Below are 24928 nucleotides of genomic sequence, written 5' to 3'. Positions count from 1 at the left end.
ATTCTTTGCTTAGAACTGGGTTTCCATCTGAGCTCTTGATGTTCATACAAGTGGTTCTCTTATCTCCAAAGGTCTCTTTAATTTTCCTGTAGGCAGTATCTATCTTACCCCTAGTGAGATAAGCCTTTACATCCTTACATTTGTCCTCTAGCCATCCCTGCTTAGCCATTTTGCACTTCCTGTCGATCTGATTTTTGAGACGTTTGTATTTCTTTTTGCCTGCTTCATTTACTGCATTTTTATATTTTCTCCTTTCATCAATTAAATTCAATATTTCTTCTGTTACCCAAGGATTTCTACTAGCCCTCGTCTTTTTACCTACTTGATCCTCTGCTGCCTTCACTACTTCATCCCTCAAGGCTACCCATTCTTCTTCTACTGTATTTCTTTCCCCCATTCCTGTCAATTGTTCCCTTATGCTCTCCCTGAAACTCTGTACAACCTCTGGTTCTTTCAGTTTATCAAGGTCCCATCTCCTTAAATTCCCACCTTTTTGCAGTTTCGTCAGTTTTAATCTGCAGTTCATAACCAATAGATTGTGGTCAGAGTCCACATCTGCCCCTGGAAATGTCTTACAATTTAAAACCTGCTTCCTAAATCTCTGTCTTACCATTATATAATCTATCTGATACCTTTTAGTATCTCCAGGGTTCTTCCATGTATACAACCTTCTATCATGATTCTTAAACAAAGTGTTAGCTATGATTAAGTTGTGCTCTGTGCAAAATTCTAGCAGGCGGCTTCCTCTTTCATTTCTTAGCCCCAATCCATATTCACCTACTACGTTTCCTTCTCTCCCTTTTCCTACACTCGAATTCCAGTCACCCATGAGTATTAAATTTTCGTCTCCCTTCACTATCTGAATAATTTCTTTTATTTCATCATACATATCTTCAATTTCTTCGTCATCTGCAGACTAGTTGGCATATAAACTTGTACTACTGTAGCAGGTGTGGGCTTCGTATCTATCTTGGCCACAATAATGCGTTCACTATGCTGTTTGTAGTAGCTTACCCGCATTCCTATTTTCCTATTCATTATTAAACCTACTCCTGCATTACCCCTATTTGACATTGTGACCCTGTAGTCACCTGACCAGAAGTCTTGTTCCCTCCTGCCACCGAACTTCACTAATTCCCACTATATCTAACTTTAACCTATCCATTTCCCTTTTTAAATTTTCTAACCTACCTGCCCGATTAAGGGATCTGACATTCCACTCTCCGATACGTAGAACGCCAGTTTTTTTTTCTCCTAATAACGAGATCCTCTTGAGTAGTCCCCACCCGGAGATCCGAATGGGGGACTGTTTTACCTCCGGAATATTTTGACCAAGAGGACGCCATCATCATTTAATCACACAGTAAAGCTGCATGCCCTCGGGAAAAATTACGACCGTAGTTTCCCCTTGCTTTCAGCCGTTCGCAGTACCAGCACAGCAAGGCCGTTTTGGTTATTGTTACAAGGCCAGATCAGTCAATCATCCAGACTGTTGCCCCTGTAACTACTGAAAAGGCTGCTGCGCCTCTTCAGGAACCACATGTTTGTCTGACCTCTCAACAGATACCCCTCCGTTGTGGTTGTACCTACGGTACGGCTATCTGTATCGCTGAGGCACGCAAGCCTCCCCACCAACGGCAAGGTCCATGGTTCATGGAGGGCATTTTAACATAACGCAATTTTATCACAGAAGAGAACTCCTTACAAACTAGTGGGTAACCCTTAGCTGGTTCTCCATCCACATCGGAAAGCAATGCAACACCCTCCTCAGTGCGCTGTCACATTACGGCGATGCTCAAGTAATGAAGGGATGACCAGTAAATGGAGTGGGAATCCTCTGTCCCTGATACCAGTACCGAGCGAGGTGGCGCAGTGGTTAGCACACTGGACTCGCATTCGGGAGGACGACGGTTCAATCCCGTCTCCGGCCATCCTGATTTAGGTTTTCCGTGATTTCCCTAAATCGTTTCAGGCAAGTGCCGGGATGGTTCCTTTGAAAGGGCACGGCCGATTTTCTTCCCAATCCTTCCCTAACCCGAGCTTGCGCTCCGTCTCTAATGACCTCGTTGTCGACGGGACGTTAAACACTAACCACCACCAGCACCACCCTGATAACACATTGAAGCGCCAAAGAAACTTGTGTGGGCATACGTATTCAAATACAGATATATGTAAACAGATAGAATAGGGCGCTGCGGTCGGCAATGCTTATATAAGACGACAAGTGTCTGTCAGTTACTGCTACTACACTGGCAGGTTATCAAACTTTAAGTGCGTTTGAGCGGACGAGCGATAGGACACAGTATCTCCGAGGTATTGATGAAGTGGCTATTTTACCGTACGAACATTTCATTCGTGTACCGTGAATATCAGGAATCCGGTAAGACATCAAACCTCTGACATCGTTGCGACCGGAAAAAGATCCTGCAAGAACGGGACCAACGACAACTGAAGAGAGTCGTTCAACGTGACAGAAGTACAACCCTTCCGCAGATTGCTGCAGATTTCAATGCTAGGCCATCAACTGCTGTGAGCGTGAGAACCATGCAACGAAACATCATCAGTATGGGCTTTCCGAGCTAAAGGCCCACACATGTACCCTTGATAACTGCGCGGCACGTAATTTCACGCCTTGCCTGTGTCTTTCAACACCGATGTTCGACTGTTGATGATTGTAAACATTTAGCCTGGTCGGAAGGGTGTCGTTTAAATTATATCGAACGGATGGACGTGTACAGCCACAGAGACAACCTCATGAATCCATCTATCCTGCATGTCAACAGTTTAAGCTGGTGGAGGTTCTGATATGGTGTGGAGCGTCTGCAGTTTGAGTGATATGGGATACCTTATACACCAACATACGACTCTGACAGGTGACACCTATGTAAGCAACCTGTTTGATCACCTGCATCGATTCGTGTCAATTGTGCATTCCGTCAGACTTGGGCAATTCCAGCAGGGCAATGAGACACCCCACATGTCCAGAATTGCTACAGAGTGGCTCCAGGAGCACTCTTCTGAGTTTAAACACTTCCGATGCCCACCAAACCCTCCACACAGAAAAAGTACTGAGCATATCTGGGATGCCTTGCAACCTGCTGTTTAGAAGAGATCTCTACCCCCTCGTACTCTCGCGGATTTGTTGACACCCGTGCTTGATTAGTGGTGTCAGTTCCCTCCAGCACTACTTTAGAAAAAAATGGTTCAAATGGATCTGAGCACTATGGGACTTAACATCTGTGGTCATCAGTCCCCTAGAACTTAGAACTACTTAAACCTAACTAACCTAAGGACATCACACACATCCATGCCCGAGGCAGGATTCGAACCTGCGACCGTAGCAGCCGCGCGGTTCCGGACTGCGCGCCTAGAACCGCTAGACCACCGCGGCCGGCCACTACTTTAGACATTAGTCGTGTCCATGACACGTCGTGTTGCGGCATTGCTGCGTGCTCATGGAGACCTTGCACGATATTAGGATGGTGTAACAGTTCCTTTAGCTCTTCAGTGCGAACAGAGTGAACGAATAGCTCAACAATGGTTTGACTTACAAGGACCGAAAGAGTGCTTCAATTCAGGCTAGATTAATGAAGCCTGGGTGAGATACCAACTTACGGGGACTGAAATGTTATAATAAATGGGCAGAATGTTTTTGAGATATTTTGGGGTGTCGTATTACAGATCCTAAAAGTAACTGAATCAAGAAGAAAACTTTCAAGACTTTACTCTCCAACAGTTGCTGGGAATAACAGAAAGTTGTGTCAGCCTTTATACTACAGATATGTGGGTGAGGACTGCCACGAAAAGATGGGGAGCGGACGGAATTTTCTCCTCTGATATGAGATGAAAGCATCCCAAATGGAGTGTACAATACAGCCTTAAATAAAGGACTCAGTGCAAATACGTATAAACAGTACTCCTAAAATGAAAGAAAGAAGCAAAAAAACACCTTGATGCCGAGCTGAGCCCTACAGAAGTGCACAGAATGTACCAAGAAGGACCCAAGGAAAATAACTATGTCCACTTGAATCCTTCCACATTAAGGCAACACAGTGATATATCCAACAAATTTCACTTTCAGTTTCACAGTATACGACACGAGAAACAAGGATGGGCAGTGCTATGATTCACATGAGACAATTTCCCGTCGCGGTCCGAACGACACAGCTAGCTTCTTTACCATTTCTTACAGATAAAAGCTCGTAAAGCTGACAAAACGTTCAAACTCTACTCGGATAACTGTGGTGGGGGAAATAGGAACCGATTCCTATTTTCTGTGTTTGTCATTGCGTTTATTAAGTTTAGGTCACCAATCACACATCGCTTCCTAGTATACGGGCATTCCCAGAATGAAGGTGACTCAATGCAGTTCTAATTGAAAGCAGAACCAAGCTGTGTACGACATAGATCAGGGGGTGACCTTAATGAGTAAGGGCATCGGGAAGCCAAACACAGATAAAGAAATGAATCAGGGATTAATATACGACTCAGGAAAGTGAATCAGAAGCAAAAGTGGATGTACGACACCCTTAAAATAAGTTCATGACGAATAAAGTACTGGAAACTGCTGTCTTAGAGAGAGGACCGTATAAAGTGTTCTTCAAATACACTACACAGCAAGAAACAAAGTGTACACTCGTATTCGTCCAATAGCGATGTAGAGGAAGGCAGCTTCCATCCTGGGACATCCTCGAACAGGCATATAATGGGTTTCTACCGATAAGCGAAGAGAAGTTCATTGATCTTTTGACCTTAGGTGAAAGAAAGTGTATCTCAACTGCTTGTCATCACATGCCGGTACACCAGAACATAGTGATGATGTTGTACCAAGTGCTGTTGAATGAGTCTCACGTGCGAAAAGTGGACAAGAATATCATACCAAATCATTTGTCACTCTTTGTTACGATAACGCTACTGTATGGATATCACGTCAGCCTTTCAAACGAAAGAGACGGTAGTGGCAGATTTTCTTGACGTTAAGGGTGCATATGATCACGTACAAATACCGATACTCTTGGACAAGCTGGTAGGATTCGGAATTCCTTTATGTATGATCTACGGTATCAGTACCCTGATTACTCAAAGAACGATCTACGTCCGTTTCAAAGGTACCATGATCAGACCTTTTTATGTCTCCCAGGGCTTGCCGCAAGGTGCAGTTTTAAGTCCTCTCCTGTATACTCTATATACGCACGACCTAGAACGCATAATTACTCCCCCCGCAAAAACCCTACAGTATGCTGATGATATATGTGTTTATTCTACTGCTGCTTCATATCTTCAGGCCAAAACGGCATTAACCACAACCATCGCACACATCGATGAGTGGCTCTCTATCAATGGGCTGGAGATCTCGGCTGAGAAATCAGCAGTCGTTCCCTTCTCCAAGTCGACGACAGCTCGCACTGAAGATCACATTACCTTTGGCAAGTACACCTTCCAAATAAAATCTCATGCTCGATTTCTGGGGATGATTTTTGACTCTCGGTTAAGCTGGGCACCCCACATCCGATCCACCGTTATCAAGTGTGAAGAAGGTTTAAATGTAATCAGATCACTCACTCGTGTCTGGTGGGGAGCGCACCAGAGTGTTTTACTCACCATGTACCGAGGGATAATTCGATCTCGATTAGACTATAGCTGTCAATTCTACCACACTGCGTCAAAGATTCATCTCTCCAAATTAGATACTCTTCAATATAGATCCATTCGCACCTGTCTTGCAGCCATGCGATCGACGCCCACCAACGCCCTTTTAATAAAAGCAGGGGAGATGCCCTTGAGCATTAGGCGCCAAATGTTATCGGACAAATTCTACATTCAAGGCACGGCCATTATGGACAGTTCCGTCTATCAAAGTAGAGACTGCATTTATCGACTGTGGATTGCATCCCACAGAAGGAATAAAGTGCCAGCCGTTTGTGCCAGCTTCGACACTTGGTCACCTGTCATGCATTCTATACGGCGTTCAGCGCATCTACCTGTTTTTGAATATGATTTTCAAATGCTCTCCTCCCAGATCCCAGTCCATTATTTAAGTACGACCTGGCTGGACAGTACTAATGTCAACGTTGGCTTCAATCGTCTCGTTCAAGCACAATGGCCGGGTTTTCTCTGTGTATATACCGATGGCTGCAAAATTCCGCAAGAAGAGTGTACAGGATGCGCTTTTTTCTGCCCTCGGATCCAGATCCACAAAACCTTCAAACTGCCTACGAGCACTTCTATTTTTACGGTGGAGACAGTGGCAGTTTTGGAAGCACTTAAGTTTGTCTCTAGCAATTCCTTCCCCAAGATATTGATAGTATCTGACACGCAAAGCGTTCTTAAAAACATTCAGTACAGTCGATGGAACAAAACAATCAACAGTTATATCTTGGATGTGATATCTGAATATATTCGCAGCATACGCACGGGCCGGACGATCCATTTGTTGTGGGTACCTTCCCACTCTGGTATCCTCTATAATGATGAAGTTGATGGATTAGCCAAACAAGCGGCAACCTTAGACACCGTCCTGGATCTGCACCTTCCTTATACAGACTACTTAAGTGAAGTCAAGGATCACGCAAGACAACAATGACAGGAAATGTGGAACGTTTTTCCAACAGACAAAAGGCGGTTATTACGCAGTGCTACAACCTCGGATTCCTTCACAGCCGATGGTTAATGAGGACACATCTGGACCGATCCACGATTTCTACCATCATAAGACTCCGCTTCAATCATGCCTCTTTCCCACAACATCTACACCGGATCAACGTTTACAGTTCACCAGCATGTGAGTGTGATCCTGAGTCGGAATCTGATGTCAACCACATCTTATTTATGTACCCCAAATTTGACCGTGAACGGTTGGTCTTTCTGAAGACATTGCTGAGTATGGGCTACCATATTCCTCAATCAGCTTCTTCTCTTTTGTGTACTAAAGACGTTCGTCTATATAAAGTGACAGTTAACTTCATCAACAGTACTGGTTACAATATGTAGGTCTTAATGGTGTAAATAAATTATAAATATGTTTTGCTGATAAAGATATTTCAGAATTGGTGTGAATTGTAAGCCAAGACACTTTTTTCCAATTCAGTTCAATTCAATTTTTAAAACATTATGTACAAATCTGTAACAGTTAAGCTTTTTATTCTTGTAAATATGCATTTCTGTATTTGTTTATTCAATTATGTGTACATTGTCACTATGTGTTGCCGATGACTAAATTGAGTACACACTCAAAGGCCAAATAAAAAAAAATAAAACTAAAAAAAGTAAAAAAATAAAAAATAAATGAAATTGCAACATACTATAGAAATACGCAGTAGATTTTTACAGTTGAAACACTGTAAGTCGGCGACGTCCATTCTTAAAAATAGGTAGAACTCATTAGTATAGGACTTCCCTTTAAATCCCTACATCTGTAACTGATTGTGTGAAGGTTCAATAACCCGGTACAAAACATCTGGGACGCTACTGAACGCCAGCGCCACGGTGACAGATGACCAGCCCGTAACTTAGAGGAATTGGATGATTTATACGTTATCATCTGGTGGCATGTAGCTCTTGAAACCTAACAAGTACTTGTCGAATCAATGCCAGGCAGAACCGCTGTTGCACTGCACCAAAACGTTGTCACGACACTTTGGCTGATTAGTATATTCATTGCTATCGTGTGTGTCGTCTGCGTAGACTAAAGTGCTACTGAGATGCTTGATGAGTGATTTACGTAGCGACTCATTACCACTTTTGGGTAAGCAAATCTGAACATTACTAGTTTGCGCTAATTTCCTAATTATGCTATTGTCTTCACAGAAACGTTGTTACTATTGCTGGAGTGCATCAAAGAGCAAATGTTCCACGCAGAGTACAAAACTGTGTCACTGTTATAAATCTAAACTGAACACGTTCCTCTAACAGTGAGGGATATCTAATCTTACTCTCATGTTCCGTCATAATCTCTGTCTTATCATTTTCCCTTGAATGAAAAATTTTCTGTGACTGACTTTTCGTATTCTAACAGCAGAATCGCACACACGTGTACGCAGTCTCATAAAACAGAAACGAAATACTTTGCACCCAAATTAGTCTGCATGTAAAATGAGCGAATAGTCATATCTACACCGCATTTACTCGGTAACGAGAACCACTCAGCTTAATACCACTTTAAATATACGTCAATGCTGTTTCGCTTTTATTTACTCGTGCTTACGGCACTTTTGAGGAAAAATAAGAGCAATACTGTCTCGACTTTGGTGTCGCCTTTCCAGTGAATTTATTGCTGCCCCGAGGAAAAGTAAGGCGTTTCGTTTCGCGCTGTAGTCTTGCAATTATCTCTGTCTTTTTTTTCCCTTTTAAGAAGCGTGAATGTCACCTCGAAGAAAGAAAACAGTTTCCATTCAAGTAAATGAAATTTTTTCGCCTAAGTGGCGTAAATTTTAAACGTTGCGAAAAGAAGGAGCTTCCGTAATTAAGGCAGGACCCGAGAGACAGAAAAGAGAGTAGTTGGCAGGGAGTGGGTGGCTTTGTGCAGCAGCAGCAGCGAAAGAAACGCAATGGCAGGGGGGTGCTGCCGGAACGCGATTAAGGCCGCTCACCTGAACAAAAGCGCAGCGGCACTGCCGCTGCTGCCACCCCACGGCTCATTTCCGCACTTCTTGCATAGCCACCATCACCGGCACACGTCTGACGGACCCCTTACCCGCGGCTTCAGGCAGCTTTGGGAACCGACGAGGCTCCAGTACAGCGATTATGAGAGGAATATGTGGCGTCGAGACCGCACACTCGCGGAAATGCTCACGGGGGAGGGATCTGTTTAACTGCCTCTTTAACAGCAGGCTAGAGAGGAAGAACCCGCGGCAAACCGGTAATTTTAAAAATAGGGAAGCTCTTTCCGAGTCCACAAATGTTAGACTGCTTTTTAGCGCTACAGTAGAAAAAAATAACATCTTTATCATTCGTACACTGTTTTTCTGACGCGTAATCCAGTAAAGGCAACAATGTATTTAACTGTCTACATGTTAATTAATTGCCATTTGACTTATTATACACTACTGCGTTTCGGCATACAGCTATTTGCAGGTGATTCTGTAATCAACATACACATTCCACCATTAGCTCATTATAAGAACATTACTGCTGACGCCATGAAAAGTTTAGCACATTATAAGAACATCACTGCTGACGCCATGAAAAGTTTTACCGAGGATACTATTAACAGGTGCCATAAAATTACTATGGCTTTGTTTCACCAGTCATTGCATCCGTAGTCATATGATAGCCTCTTTGATCAGTAATTGAAACGTCCTTGGTCCTCTTCGAAACCAGCGACAACTTAAAATCTGATTAATAATCAGCATTCGCGGCCGAAGACTTCCGCATAAGAAGTCACTCATATGCTGCCAACAGTCTTTTCAAAGAGGGAGGAGGAGCCGGAGGTTAACAGCACTCTATTGTCCTTGGGGTGGGAAACTACCCCTAAAGGCGGAAGATTCAGCGATGACCAACGGCATGAGGATGCAGAAGGCAATGGAAACCACTCTATTAAAGATACATAACGTGTATCCACAGGACGAGTGACCTGTAATTGAAAAAGTCATGATGATCTCTCCATTGGCAAAAGATTCCGTAGTGATCTCCGACTCACATCTCCGGGAGGGGACTGCCAAAGGGGAGGTGACCATGATAAAAAGATTGAACCACCGTCGAAAGGATAACATTCTACGAGAGGGGAGGGTTATATTAGAAGCTTGGACGTGGTAGAAGAGCAATAAATTCTGAAAAGGGAAATGCAATGGCTCGAACTACATATAGTAGGGATCAGTGAAGTAAAATGGAAGGAAGACAACGATTTCTGGTCAGATGAGCATAGGGTAATAACAATAGCAGCAGAAAATGGTATGACGCTAGTATGATTCGTTATGAGTAGGAGAGTAGAGCAGAGAGTGTGTTACTATTCAATGATAGGTATGTTCTTATCAGAATCGACAGCAAATCAACACCGGTAAGGACAGCACAGATCGCACGCTCAAGATGAAGAAAAATAGGAAAAATACGAGGATATTGAAAGAAAAATGCAGTGCGTAAAGGAAGACGAGAATGTAATAGTTATGGGGAACTGGAGTGCAGTTGTAGGGGAAGGAGTAGAAGAAAAGGGCTTCGGAGAATATGGGATTAGGACAAGGAACGAGAGAGGAGAAAGAGTAATAGAGTTCTGTAATAAATTTCAGCTAGTAATAGCGGATACTTTCTCAAGAATCACAAGAGCAGGAGGTATACTTTGAAAAGGCAGGGTGATACGAGAAGATTTCAGTCAGATTACGTCATTGGAAGATGGAGATTCTGGATTGTAATTACCTAGGAGCAGATGTACACTCAAATCACAGAGTAGTAGAGATGAAGAGTAGTCTGAAGTTTAAGAGATTAGTGACGAAGAATCAAACCGCAAATAAATGGTATACATAAGTAGTAATGAATGACGAGATACGCTTGAAGTTGTCTATGACTATAGCTACAGCAATAAGGAAAAGCTTAGTAGCAGTACAGTTGAAGAGGAAAGGGATCTCCAGAAGTTGGAAAGAACAACACAGTACTAAGAGAGTAACTGAGAAGAAACAATGGAGAACAGAAGAAAAACATTTGATCGGTGAAAGAAGAAAGTACAAAAATGTTAAGGAAAATTCAGGAATACAGAAGTGAAAGTCGCTGGGGAATGAAATAAATATGAAGTACAGGGATGATACGTCTTAATGACTGCAAGAAAAAATGAAGAAATCGAAAAAGAAATGATTGTCGGAAGGACTGACTCAAAGTCAAAAAAACCTTTGGTGTAATTAAAAGCAAGGGTGCTAACATTAAGAGTGCAACGGGATCTCCTCTGTTAAATGCATAAGAGAGAGCGGATAGGTGAGAAGAGTACATTGAAAGCTTCTATGGACTATGTCTAATGTAATAGACTAAGAAGCAGAAGTCAATTAAGAACAGAGAGGTCTTCCAGTATTAGAATAACAATTTAAGACAGCTTTGGAGGAAAAAGGGATAGGTAATATTCCATCAGAATTTCTAAAATAATTGGGGGAAGTGGCGACAAAACGACTATTCATTTCGGTCTGTAGAAAGGCTGTCTGTCGACGTACCATCTGACTTTCGGAAAAATATAATACACACAATTATGAAAACTGCAAGAGTTGACAAGAGCGAGAATTATCGCACAATCAGCTTAACAGCTCATGCATCCAAGTTGCTGACAAGAATAATATACAGAAGAATGGAAGAGAAAACTGAGGATGTGTTAGATGACGATCAGTTTGACTACAGGAAAGGTGAAGGCACCAAAAAGGCAATTCTGTCATTGCAGTTAATAATGGAAGCAAAACTAAAGTAAAATCAAGACACGTTCGTAAGATTTGTCGAACAGGAAAATGCATTCGACAATTTAAAATGACGCAAGATGTCCTAAATTTTGAGGAAAACGGGGGCCAGCTATAGGAAGAGACAGGTAATATACAATGTCTACAAGAGCCAAGAGGCAATAATAATAAGAAAACGCTCGCATTATTAATGGTGTAATTAGGCTGTAGTCTTTCGCCTCCATTGTTCAATCTGTACATCGAAAAAGCAACGATGGAAATAAAAGAAAGATTCAGGAGTGGTATTAAGATTCAAGTTGAAAGGATATTAATGATACGATTTGCTGATGACATTGCTACCCATAGTAAAAGTGGATAAGGATTACATTATTTGCTGAGTGGAATGAACAGTCTAATGGGTACTGAATATGGTTTTGGAATAAACCGACGAAAGACGAAAGTAATGAGAAGTAGCAGAAATGAGAACACTGAGAAACATAAAATCAGTATTGGGGATGACGAAGTAGATAAAGTGAAGGAATTCTGCTTTCTAGACAGCAAAATAACAATACAAGCAGAGCAAGGAGATCATTGAAAGCAGACTGCACTGGTAAAAAGGGCATTCCTGGCCAAAAACAGTCTACTAGTAGGCTATCTAACATAGGCCTTAATTTGAGGAATTAATTTCTGAGAATGTACGTTTGGAGCAGAATATTGTATGGTTGTGATACACGGGCTGTGGTGATCTCGTGTTTCTGCTCATCCCATACCTTCTGAAACTGTTCAAGATTTTGTGAACTCACTGTACAGATCTTAACTGAATTGTATACCTCCTGAAAGAGGGATATCTTATTTCTCTTGTATAGCATTTGTTTTTCACTTAGGCTGATTTATAAAGATCTCTTCTCTTTAACACGCCTATGTTCTGCCTTAAAAGCATTTTAGTGGGTATACCCATAGCGACATACCATTCCCATGAAAGTTACAGCGAACTTACGTGTCTTGCTGCGTTTCGTAACGGCTTACAAATTTTTCTGTTCGCCATGGTTTGACAAATATTTTGTGCACTTAATTTAAAAAAAGCTCGACTTGAAGTTCTTCTTGGTCTTATCCAATCTTGCGACCATATTTTCTTCAGTATCTAACTACTACGTACTTAATGTTCTTTTGTTGTTGTTTCTATTTATTTGCAACAACATGTTCTATTACAATACTTGTAATACTATGTGCATGTATATTGTTTGTACAGTATGTGTGTATAGTGTAGTGTAATGGATGTGTCGTATGAATATGATTGTGCTGTGTGTAGAAAGCTTCCGCAAACTTGCTGGACTTTGTGCCTCTCTGGTGTAACGGCTGGATGAGTAGATTCCCTTTATCAGAGACGCTGGTAGTGTGAATGTGGTCAGCGAGGCGGTGTCACTTGGGCAGCGAAGGAGTCTTCAGTTAGCAGCGGCATGAGGGAGATGGCGAGCGGGACCCTGCGTTGGGAGCAGTCCGTGTATGGGGCGGAGAACGACTTGGCCGCACCTACAGTGATAGTGGCTCCTAGTTGTAGTTGAGAGCCATTGCTTGTAAAGCTGAAATTTGGAATAAAGCTCCCCTTTCGCATGCAAGAGCGCTTCGGTTGCACAATACTGGTATTACCCGAAGCAGACCGGCGGTTAAAGTAACAGTAGGAGGCAGTTACAACGATTACTATACGTTCGCTGCGTCCTCGTCGCATCTACAAGAGAGTACTGCATAACTGCTTGTGAAACTGAGTAGCTTTCTCATTGAGTACCTGCTCATCTGCGTCTTTTAGTTGTTCGTCTTGCAAAATTGTAATTGAGTCTTCCCCTGTTGGGCGCCATTAGTTCCGCTATTTTTGTTTTAACTGTTCATGTTACAAGGTTGCCAATGAGTTTGCCCTGGTAGGGGCCATTATATTGTATGAATGTTTGGGACCAGTGGTAACTCATTTATGTTTCAGGTCTTTTCACGCCACATTAATGATGCTTGTAATATATGCCAGGAAGTGTGCACAAAAGTGACGTGTGAAATAAAATGACATTTTAAGATTACCGCTCTGTAAACCCACCGAGGTAGCAGCGGATGAGTTATAATGCAGCAGATTTGTTCTTGAGTTCAATGATTACCTTTTGTAACTGACTGTTTCACGTCTTTTAATTTGGTGTTCATCTGAAGGAGTTTCGCACCTAAACTTGTTTTGAAGTTGTTCGGAGCTCCGCCGGCCGTCGCGGCCGAGCGGTTCTAGGCGCTACAGTCTAGAATAGCGTGACCGATACGGTCCCAGATTCGAATCCTACCTCGGGCAGGGATGTGTGTGATGTCCTTAGGTTAGTTAGGTTTAAGTAGTTCTAAGTTCTAGGGGACTGATGACCTCAGAAGTTAAGTCCCATAGTGCTCAGAGCCATTTTGTTCGGAACTCGTGTACAGCAAATGAGCAAATTTTTGATTGTGGCACTAGGAAAACTGGTGTGTACAAGACCTGTGGTACGCAGGTCCCGCTGTAATTTGTTGTTGTGTATTTGAAGCGCTTTTGTTAAATTAGATTTAACTGAATATTGTTTTTAGGGTTGAACTGCTGTCAGTTTGTTGTTATAATTTTCTTTAAGGTTACTAAATGCATTTTTAAGATAGCAATGGGTATTTTAAATTTCTTATCGCAAGTAGAAATTGGGCCTGGAATACTATCCACAAGTTCATCAAGGCACTGTTGCTGCGGATTGTCCCACTCCTCAACGGCGATTCGGCGTGGATCCCTCAGAGTGGTTGGTGAGTAATGTCGTCCATAGACAGCCCTTTTCAATCTATCCCAGGCATGTGCGATAGGGTTAATGTCTGGAGAACATGCTGGCTACTCAAGTCGAGCGATGTCGTTACCCTGAAGAAAGTCATTCATAAGATGTGCACGATGGGGGCGCGAATTGTCGTCCGTTTAGACGTATGCCTCGCTAATATGCTGCTGATATGGTTGCACTATCGGTCGGAGGATGGCATTCACTTTTCGTACAGCCGTTATGGCGCCTTCCATGACCACCAGCGGCGGACGTCGGCCCCACATAATGCCACCCCAAAACATTAGGGAAACTCCATCTTGCTGCACTCGCTGGACAGTGTGTCTAAAGGCGTTCATCCTGACCGGGTTGCCTCTAAACACGTCTGAAGAGCACGTGATGCCAATCCTGAACGGTCTATTCGGCATGTTGTTGGCCCCATCTGCATGGTGTTGTCGTTGCAAAGATAGACCTCGCCATGGACGTCGGGAGTGAAGTTGCGCATCATGCAGCCTATTACGCACAGTTTGTGTTGCAACACGACGTCCTGTGGCTGCACGAAAAGTATAATGCAACATGCTGGGGTTGTTGTCAGGATCCATAGGTAGCGGTTATCCACTGCAGTAGTAGCCCTTGGGCGGCCGGAGCGAGGCATGCTATCGGCAGTTCCTGTCTCTCTATATCTCCTCCATGGCCAAACAACATCGCTTTGGTTCACCGAGACGGCTGGACACTTCCCCTGTTAAGAGCCCTTCCTAGCGCAAAGTAAAAATGCGGACGCGATCTTACCGCGGTATTGACCGTCTAGGTATGGTTGGACTAAGGATAACAAGAGCCGTCACCCCCTTCCTGATGGAATGAATGGAACTGATTGGATGTCGGACCTCCTCTTATAGGTTCTGCTCATGCATCGTTGTTGACATCTTTGGGTGGGTTTAGTGATATCTCTGAACAGTCAAAGGGACTGTGTCTATGATACAATATCCATAGTCAACGTCTATCTTCAAGAGTTCTGGGAACTCCTTACTTACTTATTTTTCCTTTTTTTGATGTGTGTATATCAGAACGTTAGAAGTAGTCATAATCAAGCTATAGTAGCCCATTGCAAACAGTACTGTAAGGTGCTTAAAATGTTATTAGGAAGGCAAAGAGCATGTGGTATGCAATTAGAATACCTAATTCACAGGATAAAATTAAAACCATTTTGTCAGCTGTGAAGGAAGTGTCTGGTCAGCAGCACAAGGCGGAAGATGTAGGGTCAGTTCGTAGTAAAAATATTTCTGTTACTGATAAATCAGGTATATGTGCAGTATTTAACAATCATTCTCTGAGCATTGCTGGTGTACTAAATAAAAATCTAGTTTCTATAGGGAATCACATAACTTCTTTGGCAAATGTGTTTCCGAGACTGATGCCTGAAATACTCCTCTGTGATACAGACAAGGGTTAGATCGAGTCAATAATTAAATCACGGAAGACTAAGGACTCTCACGGTTATAATGGAGTGCTAATCAGAATATTGAAGTAGGTGCTGCACATGTTAGCCCTGTATTTAGCCATATTTGTAATTTTTCCTTTTGGAATGGTCTGTTTTCTGAACGATTTAAGTACTCAGTAGTAAAGCCGCTTTATAAAAAGGGAGAAAGGGATAATGTAGACAATTTTAGATCTATTTCTATGCCAACAGCGTTTGCTTAAGTTATTAAAAAGGCTGTGTATGTAAGGGTAATTGATCATTTCATATCAGATGTTTTGCTGTCAAATATGCAGTTCGGCGTTAGAAGTCGTTTAAAAACTGTAACTGCTATATTCTCTTTTCTCTGGATTAAACAAAAGGTTTCGAACGCTAGGCATATTGTTTGATTTAACTAACGCGTTTGATTGTGTTGATCACAAAATATTGCTCCAAAAGTTGGACCATTACAGAATATGGGGAGTAGCTCACAATTGGTTCACCTCTTACTTTAGCTATAGGCAGCAAAAGGTCATTATTCACAATGCTGAGAATGGCTGTGATGTGGGGTCTGAGTCAGGTACAGTAAAATGGGGGTGCCCCAGGGATCAGTGTTGGGGCCACTCCTGTTCCTTCTTTATATAAATGAAACGCCTGCTAGTATTACAGATAACTCCAAAATATTTCTGTTTGCTGATGACACTAGCTTGGTAGTAAAGCATGTTGTGTACAAACACTGGCTTGGTTTCAAATAGTGCAGTGCATGACCTAAGTTCATGGCTTGTGGAAAATAAATTAACGCTAAATCATAGTAAGACTTAGTTTTTACCGTTTATAACACACGATTCAACAAAACCTGACGTTTTAATTTCACAGAATTGGCATATGATTAGTGAAACTGAACAGTTTAAATTTCTAGGTGTTCCGATAGATAGTAAACTGTCTTGGAAAGCCTGTGTTCAGGATCTTGTTCAAAGACTTAATGCTGCCATTCGTACTATTCGAACGGTATCTGAAGTGAGTGATGGTTCGACATGAAAATTAGTCAACTTTATTTTCATTCGCTTATGTCCCATGGTATCACATTTTGGGGTAACTCTCCCATTACAAAAGGATATTTTTTGCTCATATATGGGTGGTTCGGGCAATAAGTGGTGTAAGTTGACGAACCTCTTGTCGACTCCTGTTCACGAGTGTAGGTATTTTGACGTTTCCTCTCACTATATATATATACTGCTAACAAGAATTGACTATATATAGTCATTTCTTGTTTACAGTATTAGCTTATTCCTAAGCATGAGCAGCTTCCACTCAGTAAATACTCGGCAGAAATCAAACCTGCTTTTGGATCGGACTTCCTCGACTCTTGTGCAGAAAAGTGTGCAGTATACTGCTGCATCCATTTCCAGTAAGCTACCACGCGTATTCAAAACTCTTAGCAGTAATCCACCCGCTGTCAAATCGAATCTGAAGAGTTCCCTCGTGGGTCATCCTTCTATTCTGTCGAGGAGTTCCTTGAAAAATTAAGCTGATTCTTGTTGTATTGTTCATTGCCCTTACTTAAATGTATGGATTGTCTTTTAAAACTGCATAAATATTTTATTTTTACCTGTTATTACTTTTATGTTGTAATTTCATGTACTGACACGTTCCATTACCTAGGAGATTTGCTCCTCAATTTGGTCCTACGGAACTTGACGTGTACATAAAAATAAATAAATGAAAACGAAAAGACAACAGATTACCTTGTTGAGGCATGCGACATAGTCTAATGAACGCAAAACAAGACCAGGCCTACTCAGATGTCACCACTCAAACAAGTTGGAAGTATAATTGCTCATCTCCGGGATGTGCACATAGTACTGGACACGGGAACACACTGCGGCGCGTTCTAAGTGTCCGCATCTCACAGCTGATGGAGTTACTGGGCTTTGAGTTACGGAGTTTCATTTAATTGCTACAACCTAGCAAGGGTAAAATAGCAAACTATGAGAGCCATTACAAGTTATGGATAAAATTTATATAAATACCAATCGTACTAAAACTGTGCGGAATCCATTTACAGAGTGGGCCAAAGTAACAAGACACCAATAATGTAAATTTGCGCACTGTAGTGCAGAGGCGTAAGAAACCATGAAGGACTATCAAACGAAAATGACAGTCGTCAAAGATGGATGCAAATGGTAATTCGTTGTACAAACAGAAGGATATGTAAAAATTGAAAAAAATTAAAATTGTAGCTCAAGAGGGCTAAAATGTGAATTATTACAAGTCATGTATATAACAGATATGAAGGTTATGGGTAGTCCGTCCACATACATGGGCAAAAATAACAAGATAAAAGTAATAAATAAAGTAGTCCGCTGCAGTGTTGAGATGTAAAAATGCATAATGGAACCCTAAATGGTAATGACAAGCGTGAAAAATAGATGCAAATGGTAACTTATGGTACAAATAAAGAACACATAAAAATTAAAGTTAAAACCGAAATAAAATTGGCAGTAAGAATGTTGCGTAGAGCCAAGTACTAGAGGTCCATAATTTCGTAAGTACAAATCAATAACTATGGTTAATAAGTTACGTATAAACGTGAATCTGCTTACAAAAAGTAATAAGGCATGGAATCGATAGAGCGTATCATACTATCAGCACTTTCCACACCTATCTTAGGGATCATCAATACTATACGAAGATTCTTTGCGAGCGTGATAACCTTCATAGTGTGTAGGACACTGAGCGTATAATAAAGCCCATAACAAAGCTGTAAGTAAAACAGAAAACCTAGAAATTACAGTTTAAACTACTCTACGTTTCTTATAAATACAATACAAGATACCTCAGACATGGGATCCTAATTTCAGTTACGACCTCATAGCATCAAAATATCCTTGATTCTTTCCAGCCAGTTGACCATTTAAAAGCCGCCTATCTGTTTTTACTGCATGCTTACCTATTTCCATCTCTTCCACGGTATTAAGTTTCGCCCGTTTTGAGCACAGTGAAGAATTTTTAGATTCTGCAACGTGGGGGAGCGATGTCCATGAGCCTTCAGATGCTCTGCAGTTGCCGAATTATGGGTAACTTGGCCTTTTTTTATTCAATATGTGGTCGTAGAAATATGGATTTGAATCTATGTTGGTCCATTACGGCCAGGCTACATTAGCTGCTACGTACTTTTCAATTCAATAAGCTTTACCAACAACCGCACACTTTAAGATATTTTATTTTGTTTTATTTTGAAAGCAACCAGTTTCGGCATTTCATTTTCCCATCTTCAAGCCTCACACTTTTTTTTTCGAATCAACGAAGTTATCGTAAAGCGCCATAAAACTGGATATCGTGAATCCCAATCGCTGTGCAGCTGATTCATACGAATGGGTGAGTTGCCGAAACTGGTTGCTTTCAAAGTAAAATAAAATATCTTGAAGTGTACGGTTGTTCGTAAAGTTTATTGAATTGAAAAATGGATTTGAATGTTCTGCCAGTTTGACCAATATACGCAATGTGACAATCGCCACATTCAAACAAGTATACACTTGAACTTAAGTATTTATTTCTGTTCGACTGCTAATTCCGTATGTACATATAATGTATATTGGTACCCGCAGAGAAAACTATTCTTACGTCCATCCTATGGAAAACTCTAGTTGAATCTTAGAGAAAGGGTAAGCCCATAGTTATTTTTGCAACTCAGCCGTTGTACGGGGACCTTTAGTGAATTTAGGACGTATTGGCTTTATAATATTTTATTTACAATGGAAACACTATAATCAGTCTTCATTGCAATGTCCGACATAGTTGGCTATATTCCGTTCTATTTATTCATAGGTTACCGCGCAATGTTTCCAGATATTCGACGAAGGGATTCATTTGCTGGGACGATCTGTATGCTCGGTATCCCATGTACCTAACACCATCCACTACTCATTAAGTTGTGTTACAATTATTTGCTGTTGTTGTTGTTGTGGTCTTCAGTCCAGAGACTGGTTTGATGCAGCTCTCCATGCTACTCTATCCTGTGCAAGCTTCTTCATCTCCCAGTATCTACTGCAACCTACATCCTTCTGAATCTGCTTAGTGTATTCATCTCTTGGTCTCCCTCTACGATTTTTACCCTCCACACTGCCCTCCAATGCTAAATTTGTGATCCCTTGATGCCTCAAAACATGTCCTACCAACCGATCCCTTCTTCAAGTTGTGCCACAAACTTCTCTTCTCCCCAATCCTATTCAATACCTCCTCATTAGTTACGTGATCTACCCACCTTATCTTCAGCATTCTTCTGTAGCACAACATTTCGAAAGCTTCTATTCTCTTCTTGTCCAAACTAGTTATCGTCCATGTTTCACTTCCATACATGGCTGCACTCCATACAAATACTTTCAGAAACGACTTCCTGACACTTAAATCTATACTCGATGTTAACAAATTCCTCTTCTTGAGAAACGCTTTCCTTGCCATTGCCAGTCTACATTTTATATCCTCTCTACTTCGACCATCATCGGTTATTTTACTCCCTAAATAGCAAAACTCCTTTACTACTTTAAGTGTCTCATTTCCTAATCTAATTCCCTCAGCATCACCCGACTTAATTTGACTACATTCCATTATCCTCGTTTTGCTTTTGTTGATGTTCATCTTATATCCTCCTTTCAAGACACTGTCCATTCCGTTCAACTGCTCTTCCAAGTCCTTTGCTGTCTCTGACAGAATTACAATGTCATCGGCGAACCTCAAAGTTTTTACTTCTTCTCCATGAATTTTAATACCTACTCCGAATTTTTTTTTTTGTTTCCTTTATTGCTTGCTCAATATACAGATTGAATAACATCGGGGAGAGGCTACAATCCTGTCTTACTCCTTTCCCAACCACTGCTTCCCTTTCATGCACCTCGACTCTTATAACTGCCATCTGGTTTCTGTACAAACTGTAAGTAGCCTTTCGTTCCCTGTATTTTACCCCTGCCACCTTCAGAATTTGAAAGAGAGTATTCCAGTTAACATTGTCAAAAGCTTTCTCTAAGTCTACAAATGCTAGAAACGTAGGTTTGCCTTTTCTTAATCTTTCTTCTAAGATAAGTCGTAAGGTCAGTATTGCCTCACGTGTTCCAACATTTCTACGGAATCCAAACTGATCTTCCCCGAGGTCGGCTTCTACCAGTTTTTCCATTCGTCTGTAAAGAATTCGCGTTAGTATTTTGCAGCTGTGACTTATTAAACTGATAGTTCGGTAATTTTCACATCTGTCAACACCGGCTTTCTTTGGGATTGGGATTATTATATTCTTCTTGAAGCCTGAGGGTATTTCGCCTGTCTCATACATCGTGCTCACCAGATGGTAGAGTTTTGTCATGACTGGCTCTCCCGAGGCCATCAGTAGTTCAAATGGAATATTGTCTACTCCCGGGGCCTTGTTTCGACTCAGGTCTTTCAGTGCTCTGTCAAACTCTTCACGCAGTATCTTATCTCCCATTTCGTCTTCATCTACATCCTCTTCCATTTCCATAATATTGTCCTCAAGTACATCGCCCTTGTATAAACCCTCTATATACTCCTTCCACCTTTCTGCCTTCCAATCTTTGCTTAGAACTGGGTTGCCATCTGAGCTCTTGATATTCATACAAGTGGTTCTCTTATCTCCAAAGGTCTCTTTAATTTTCCTGTAGGCAGTATCTATCTTACCCCTAGTGAGATAAGCCTCTACATCCTTACATTTGTCCTCTAGCCATCCCTGCTTAGCCATTTTGCACTTCCTGTCGATATCATTTTTGAGACGTCTGTATTCCTTTTTGCCTGCTTCATTTACTGCATTTTTGTATTTTCTCCTTTCATCAATTAAATTCAATATTTCTTCTGTTACCCAAGGATTTCTATTAGCCCTCGTCTTTTTACCTACTTGATCCTCTGCTGCCTTCACTACTTCATCCCTCAGAGCTACCCATTCTTCTTCTACTGTATTTCTTTCCCCCATTCCTGTCAATTGTTCCCTTATGCTCTCCCTGAAACTCTCTACAACCTCTGGTTCTTTCAGTTTAGCCAGGTCCCATCTCCTTAAATTCCCACCTTTTTGCAGTTTCTTCAGTTTCAATCTGCAGTTCATAACCAATAGATTGTGGTCAGAATCCACATCTGCCCCAGGAAATGTCTTACAATTTAAAACCTGGTTCCTAAATCTCTGTCTTACCATTATATAATCTATCTGATACCTACTAGTATCTCCAGGATTCTTCCAGGTATACAACCTTCTTTTATGATTCTTGAACCAAGTGTTGGCTATGCTCTGTGCAAAATTCTACAAGGCGGCTTCCTCTTTCATTCCTTCCCCCCAATCCATATTCACCTACTATGTTTCCTTCTCTCCCTTTTCCTACTGACGAATTCCAGTCACCCATCACTATTAAATTTTCGTCTCCTTTCACTACCTGAATAATTTCTTTTATCTCGTCATACATTTCATCTATTTCTTCATCATCTGCAGAGGTAGTTGGCATATAAACTTGTACTACTGTAGTAGGCATGGGCTTTGTGTCTATCTTGGCCACAATAATGCGTTCACTTTGCTGTTTGTAGTAGCTAACCCGCACTCCTATTTTTTTATTGATTATTAAACCTACTCCTGCATTACCCCTATTTGATTTTATATTGATAACCCTGTAATCACCCGACCAAAAGTCTTGTTCCTCCTGCCACCGAACTTCACTAATTCCCACTATATCTAACTTTAACCTATCCATTTCCCTTTTTAAATTTTCTAACCTACCTGCCCGATTAAGGGATCTGACATTCCACGCTCCGATCCGTAGAACGCCAGTTTTCTTTCTCCTGATAACGACGTCCTCCTGAGTAGTCCCCGCCCGGAGATCCGAATGGGGGACTATTTTACCTCCGGAATATTTTACCCAAGAGGATGCCATCATCATTTAATCATACAGTAGAGCTGCATGTCCTCGGGAAAAATTACGGCTGTAGTTTCCCCTTGCTTTCAGCCGTTCGCAGTACCAGCACAGCAAGGCCGTTTTGGTTAATGTTACAAGGCCAGATCAGTCAATCATCCAGACTGTTGCCCCTGCAACTACTGAAAAGGCTGCTGCCCCTCTTCAGGAACCACATGTTTGTCTGGCCTCTCAACAGATACCCCTCCGTTGTGGTTGCACCTACGGTACGGCCATCTGTATCGCTGAGGCACGCAAGCCTCCCCACCAGCGGCAAGGTCCATGGTTCATGGGGGGGAAAATTATTTGCTAGTAACTCCAATTTTGCAATATGGAGTCATGTTACTCCTAACGAAGTACACATTTTTGTGTAGGCCAGTTCGAAGGTGTCTGAATCAGGCGAAACGCGTCATTGGTAAATAAATAATAAATACACCCCAGCAATCAAGACTGACTGTTTGTTCATCGTGTATTACTGGTTTCTGTTCCATCCCTGACATGTGTTGGACAACGTTTTATGGAAGGCTATGAGCCAGCAATAGAAACAATAGATTTAATATACGAGTAATGTCATGGCCACTGCTTCCGAATATTCAAATGGAATACAGAGATAAAAATTGAAATATTCACTAAAGAATGCTTTCAAAAGACCTCTTGTGTTAAATATGCGAGAGAAGAGGCCTGCGTTTCAAAAGGAAGAAAATCCGGTAACCCCAGAAAAAATTGTAGGGAGTTGCAAGTAACATAAAAGTTCCGGCCCAGGTGAAATGTCAATCAGTAGGTCCGTAACAAACAAAATCCGCAAAATTATTCCTCGCATAATGGTTAAAAGAGTAAGATTGTAGTTCTAAATATTAATCTCACTGTGTTTCGATTGAAGCTGTTCCCTACGAAGAAATATAAAGTTCACGGAGCATCACTGTATTCCATGGAATAAATATTCTCTCCTAATTCAACTGACGCTCTTCACATTAACTTAATGTCTGCATTGCTTATTAACCATAAAATTAACACTTTGCTGTCCGCATGCCCCGTACAAATTGATTTCGCTTGGCGCCGGCAGCGCTAATTCGGATTACTTGGCTTGTCGCCGGCCGTTCTTGACATTATCGGTAGATTATAAATTCTGAAGTTTTACTAATCTCGTCATTAGTTCTCATATGTTCCCCTACTTTCATGAAATTTCGAAGATATACATACGTAAATAAATACAAAATTTGTTTGTTTCATATATTTGTTTCTTTGCATTGTCTTTGGTACTTAGTATTTCTTTTTCATATGATATCCAGCAAAACAGTCTCCAAGATGTAACGCAACACAACAAGACTTGCGCATTAAGTTTGTTCTTCTTCTTCTTTGGTTTCTGGAACATATATGGCAATTTTTATCGTTTTCGTTTATTCGTTTCGGAAATAAGTATTACCTGGTGTTCCTTTATGTGACCGGAAAATCTGTCAACCGGACCATGATGAGACGCACACGATGTAGTTGCAAACCCACAAGTTTTGCTCAGAAGCAGGTACATGGTCTTTTACCCACGAATCAGACACTTTCAATAAAAAGTTGTGAAATCGGAGACTCTTGTGGTCTACATTGAAATATTGCCATGTACGGAACGCATTAAATAATTAGCACTTAGAGAGGTACATGCAAGCCTTTTTTAACAATTTCATAGTTTTTCTGTATATAGGTTAATAACTGAAATATTGGTCTGCCCTATCCACTCCTTTGATGTATCTGTTGTAGTCTAACATACATTTAGGTTTTTATTGTGTAATTGGTTTTTGTACATTTTCTTTGAAAGTCAGACAAAGTGGCAATATGTATTGTAGAGATCATTCGTATCGTTTTAGTTTTAGAAGCTCTTCATACCCGTGCGAGAACTTCACCTTTCCGCTGATGACAAGCTTCAAACACATTGACTTTTGCGCGCTTCAATTTTTCGGGAAAGCCTCTATTATGCCTTATCGTTTCACAAACTCAAATTTTCTTTTCAAGTAACTTCTCTGCAAGTTCTACGCTGTTATAATAATTATCCTTGTAGAGATGATACCACTTACCATAAGAAGGTGTCAATAGCTCCATCACAGTTTTTGCTAAAGGCTGCCCAGCGCCGGAATATAAATGAGGAGATGTATCCCGTACTCTAATCACACAGCATCCGATTGAATGTGTCACATTTCGTAATTGTCGACGGATTGTAAGCCTTAAAATTTAACCGTCCACGCCACAGTGTCATTCCTTCATCAATTGAGATGTTTTCAGCTAGATAAAAAGTTTCTTGAAACTTTTTGGAAAAATAATCAATTACGAATTCCACTTTGAAAAGCCGGTCGGCATTACCCAGTTTATTGTTGTTGTCAGAAAAAAATGTTAAAATGATATCTGTCCGAATCTGTTGCGGGACATAGTTTTGCGAAATAT

Source organism: Schistocerca cancellata, chromosome 1, assembly GCF_023864275.1.
Source record: "Schistocerca cancellata isolate TAMUIC-IGC-003103 chromosome 1, iqSchCanc2.1, whole genome shotgun sequence".
Lineage (NCBI taxonomy): Eukaryota > Metazoa > Arthropoda > Insecta > Orthoptera > Acrididae > Schistocerca > Schistocerca cancellata.
Note: the sequence above shows the minus strand (reverse complement) of the source record.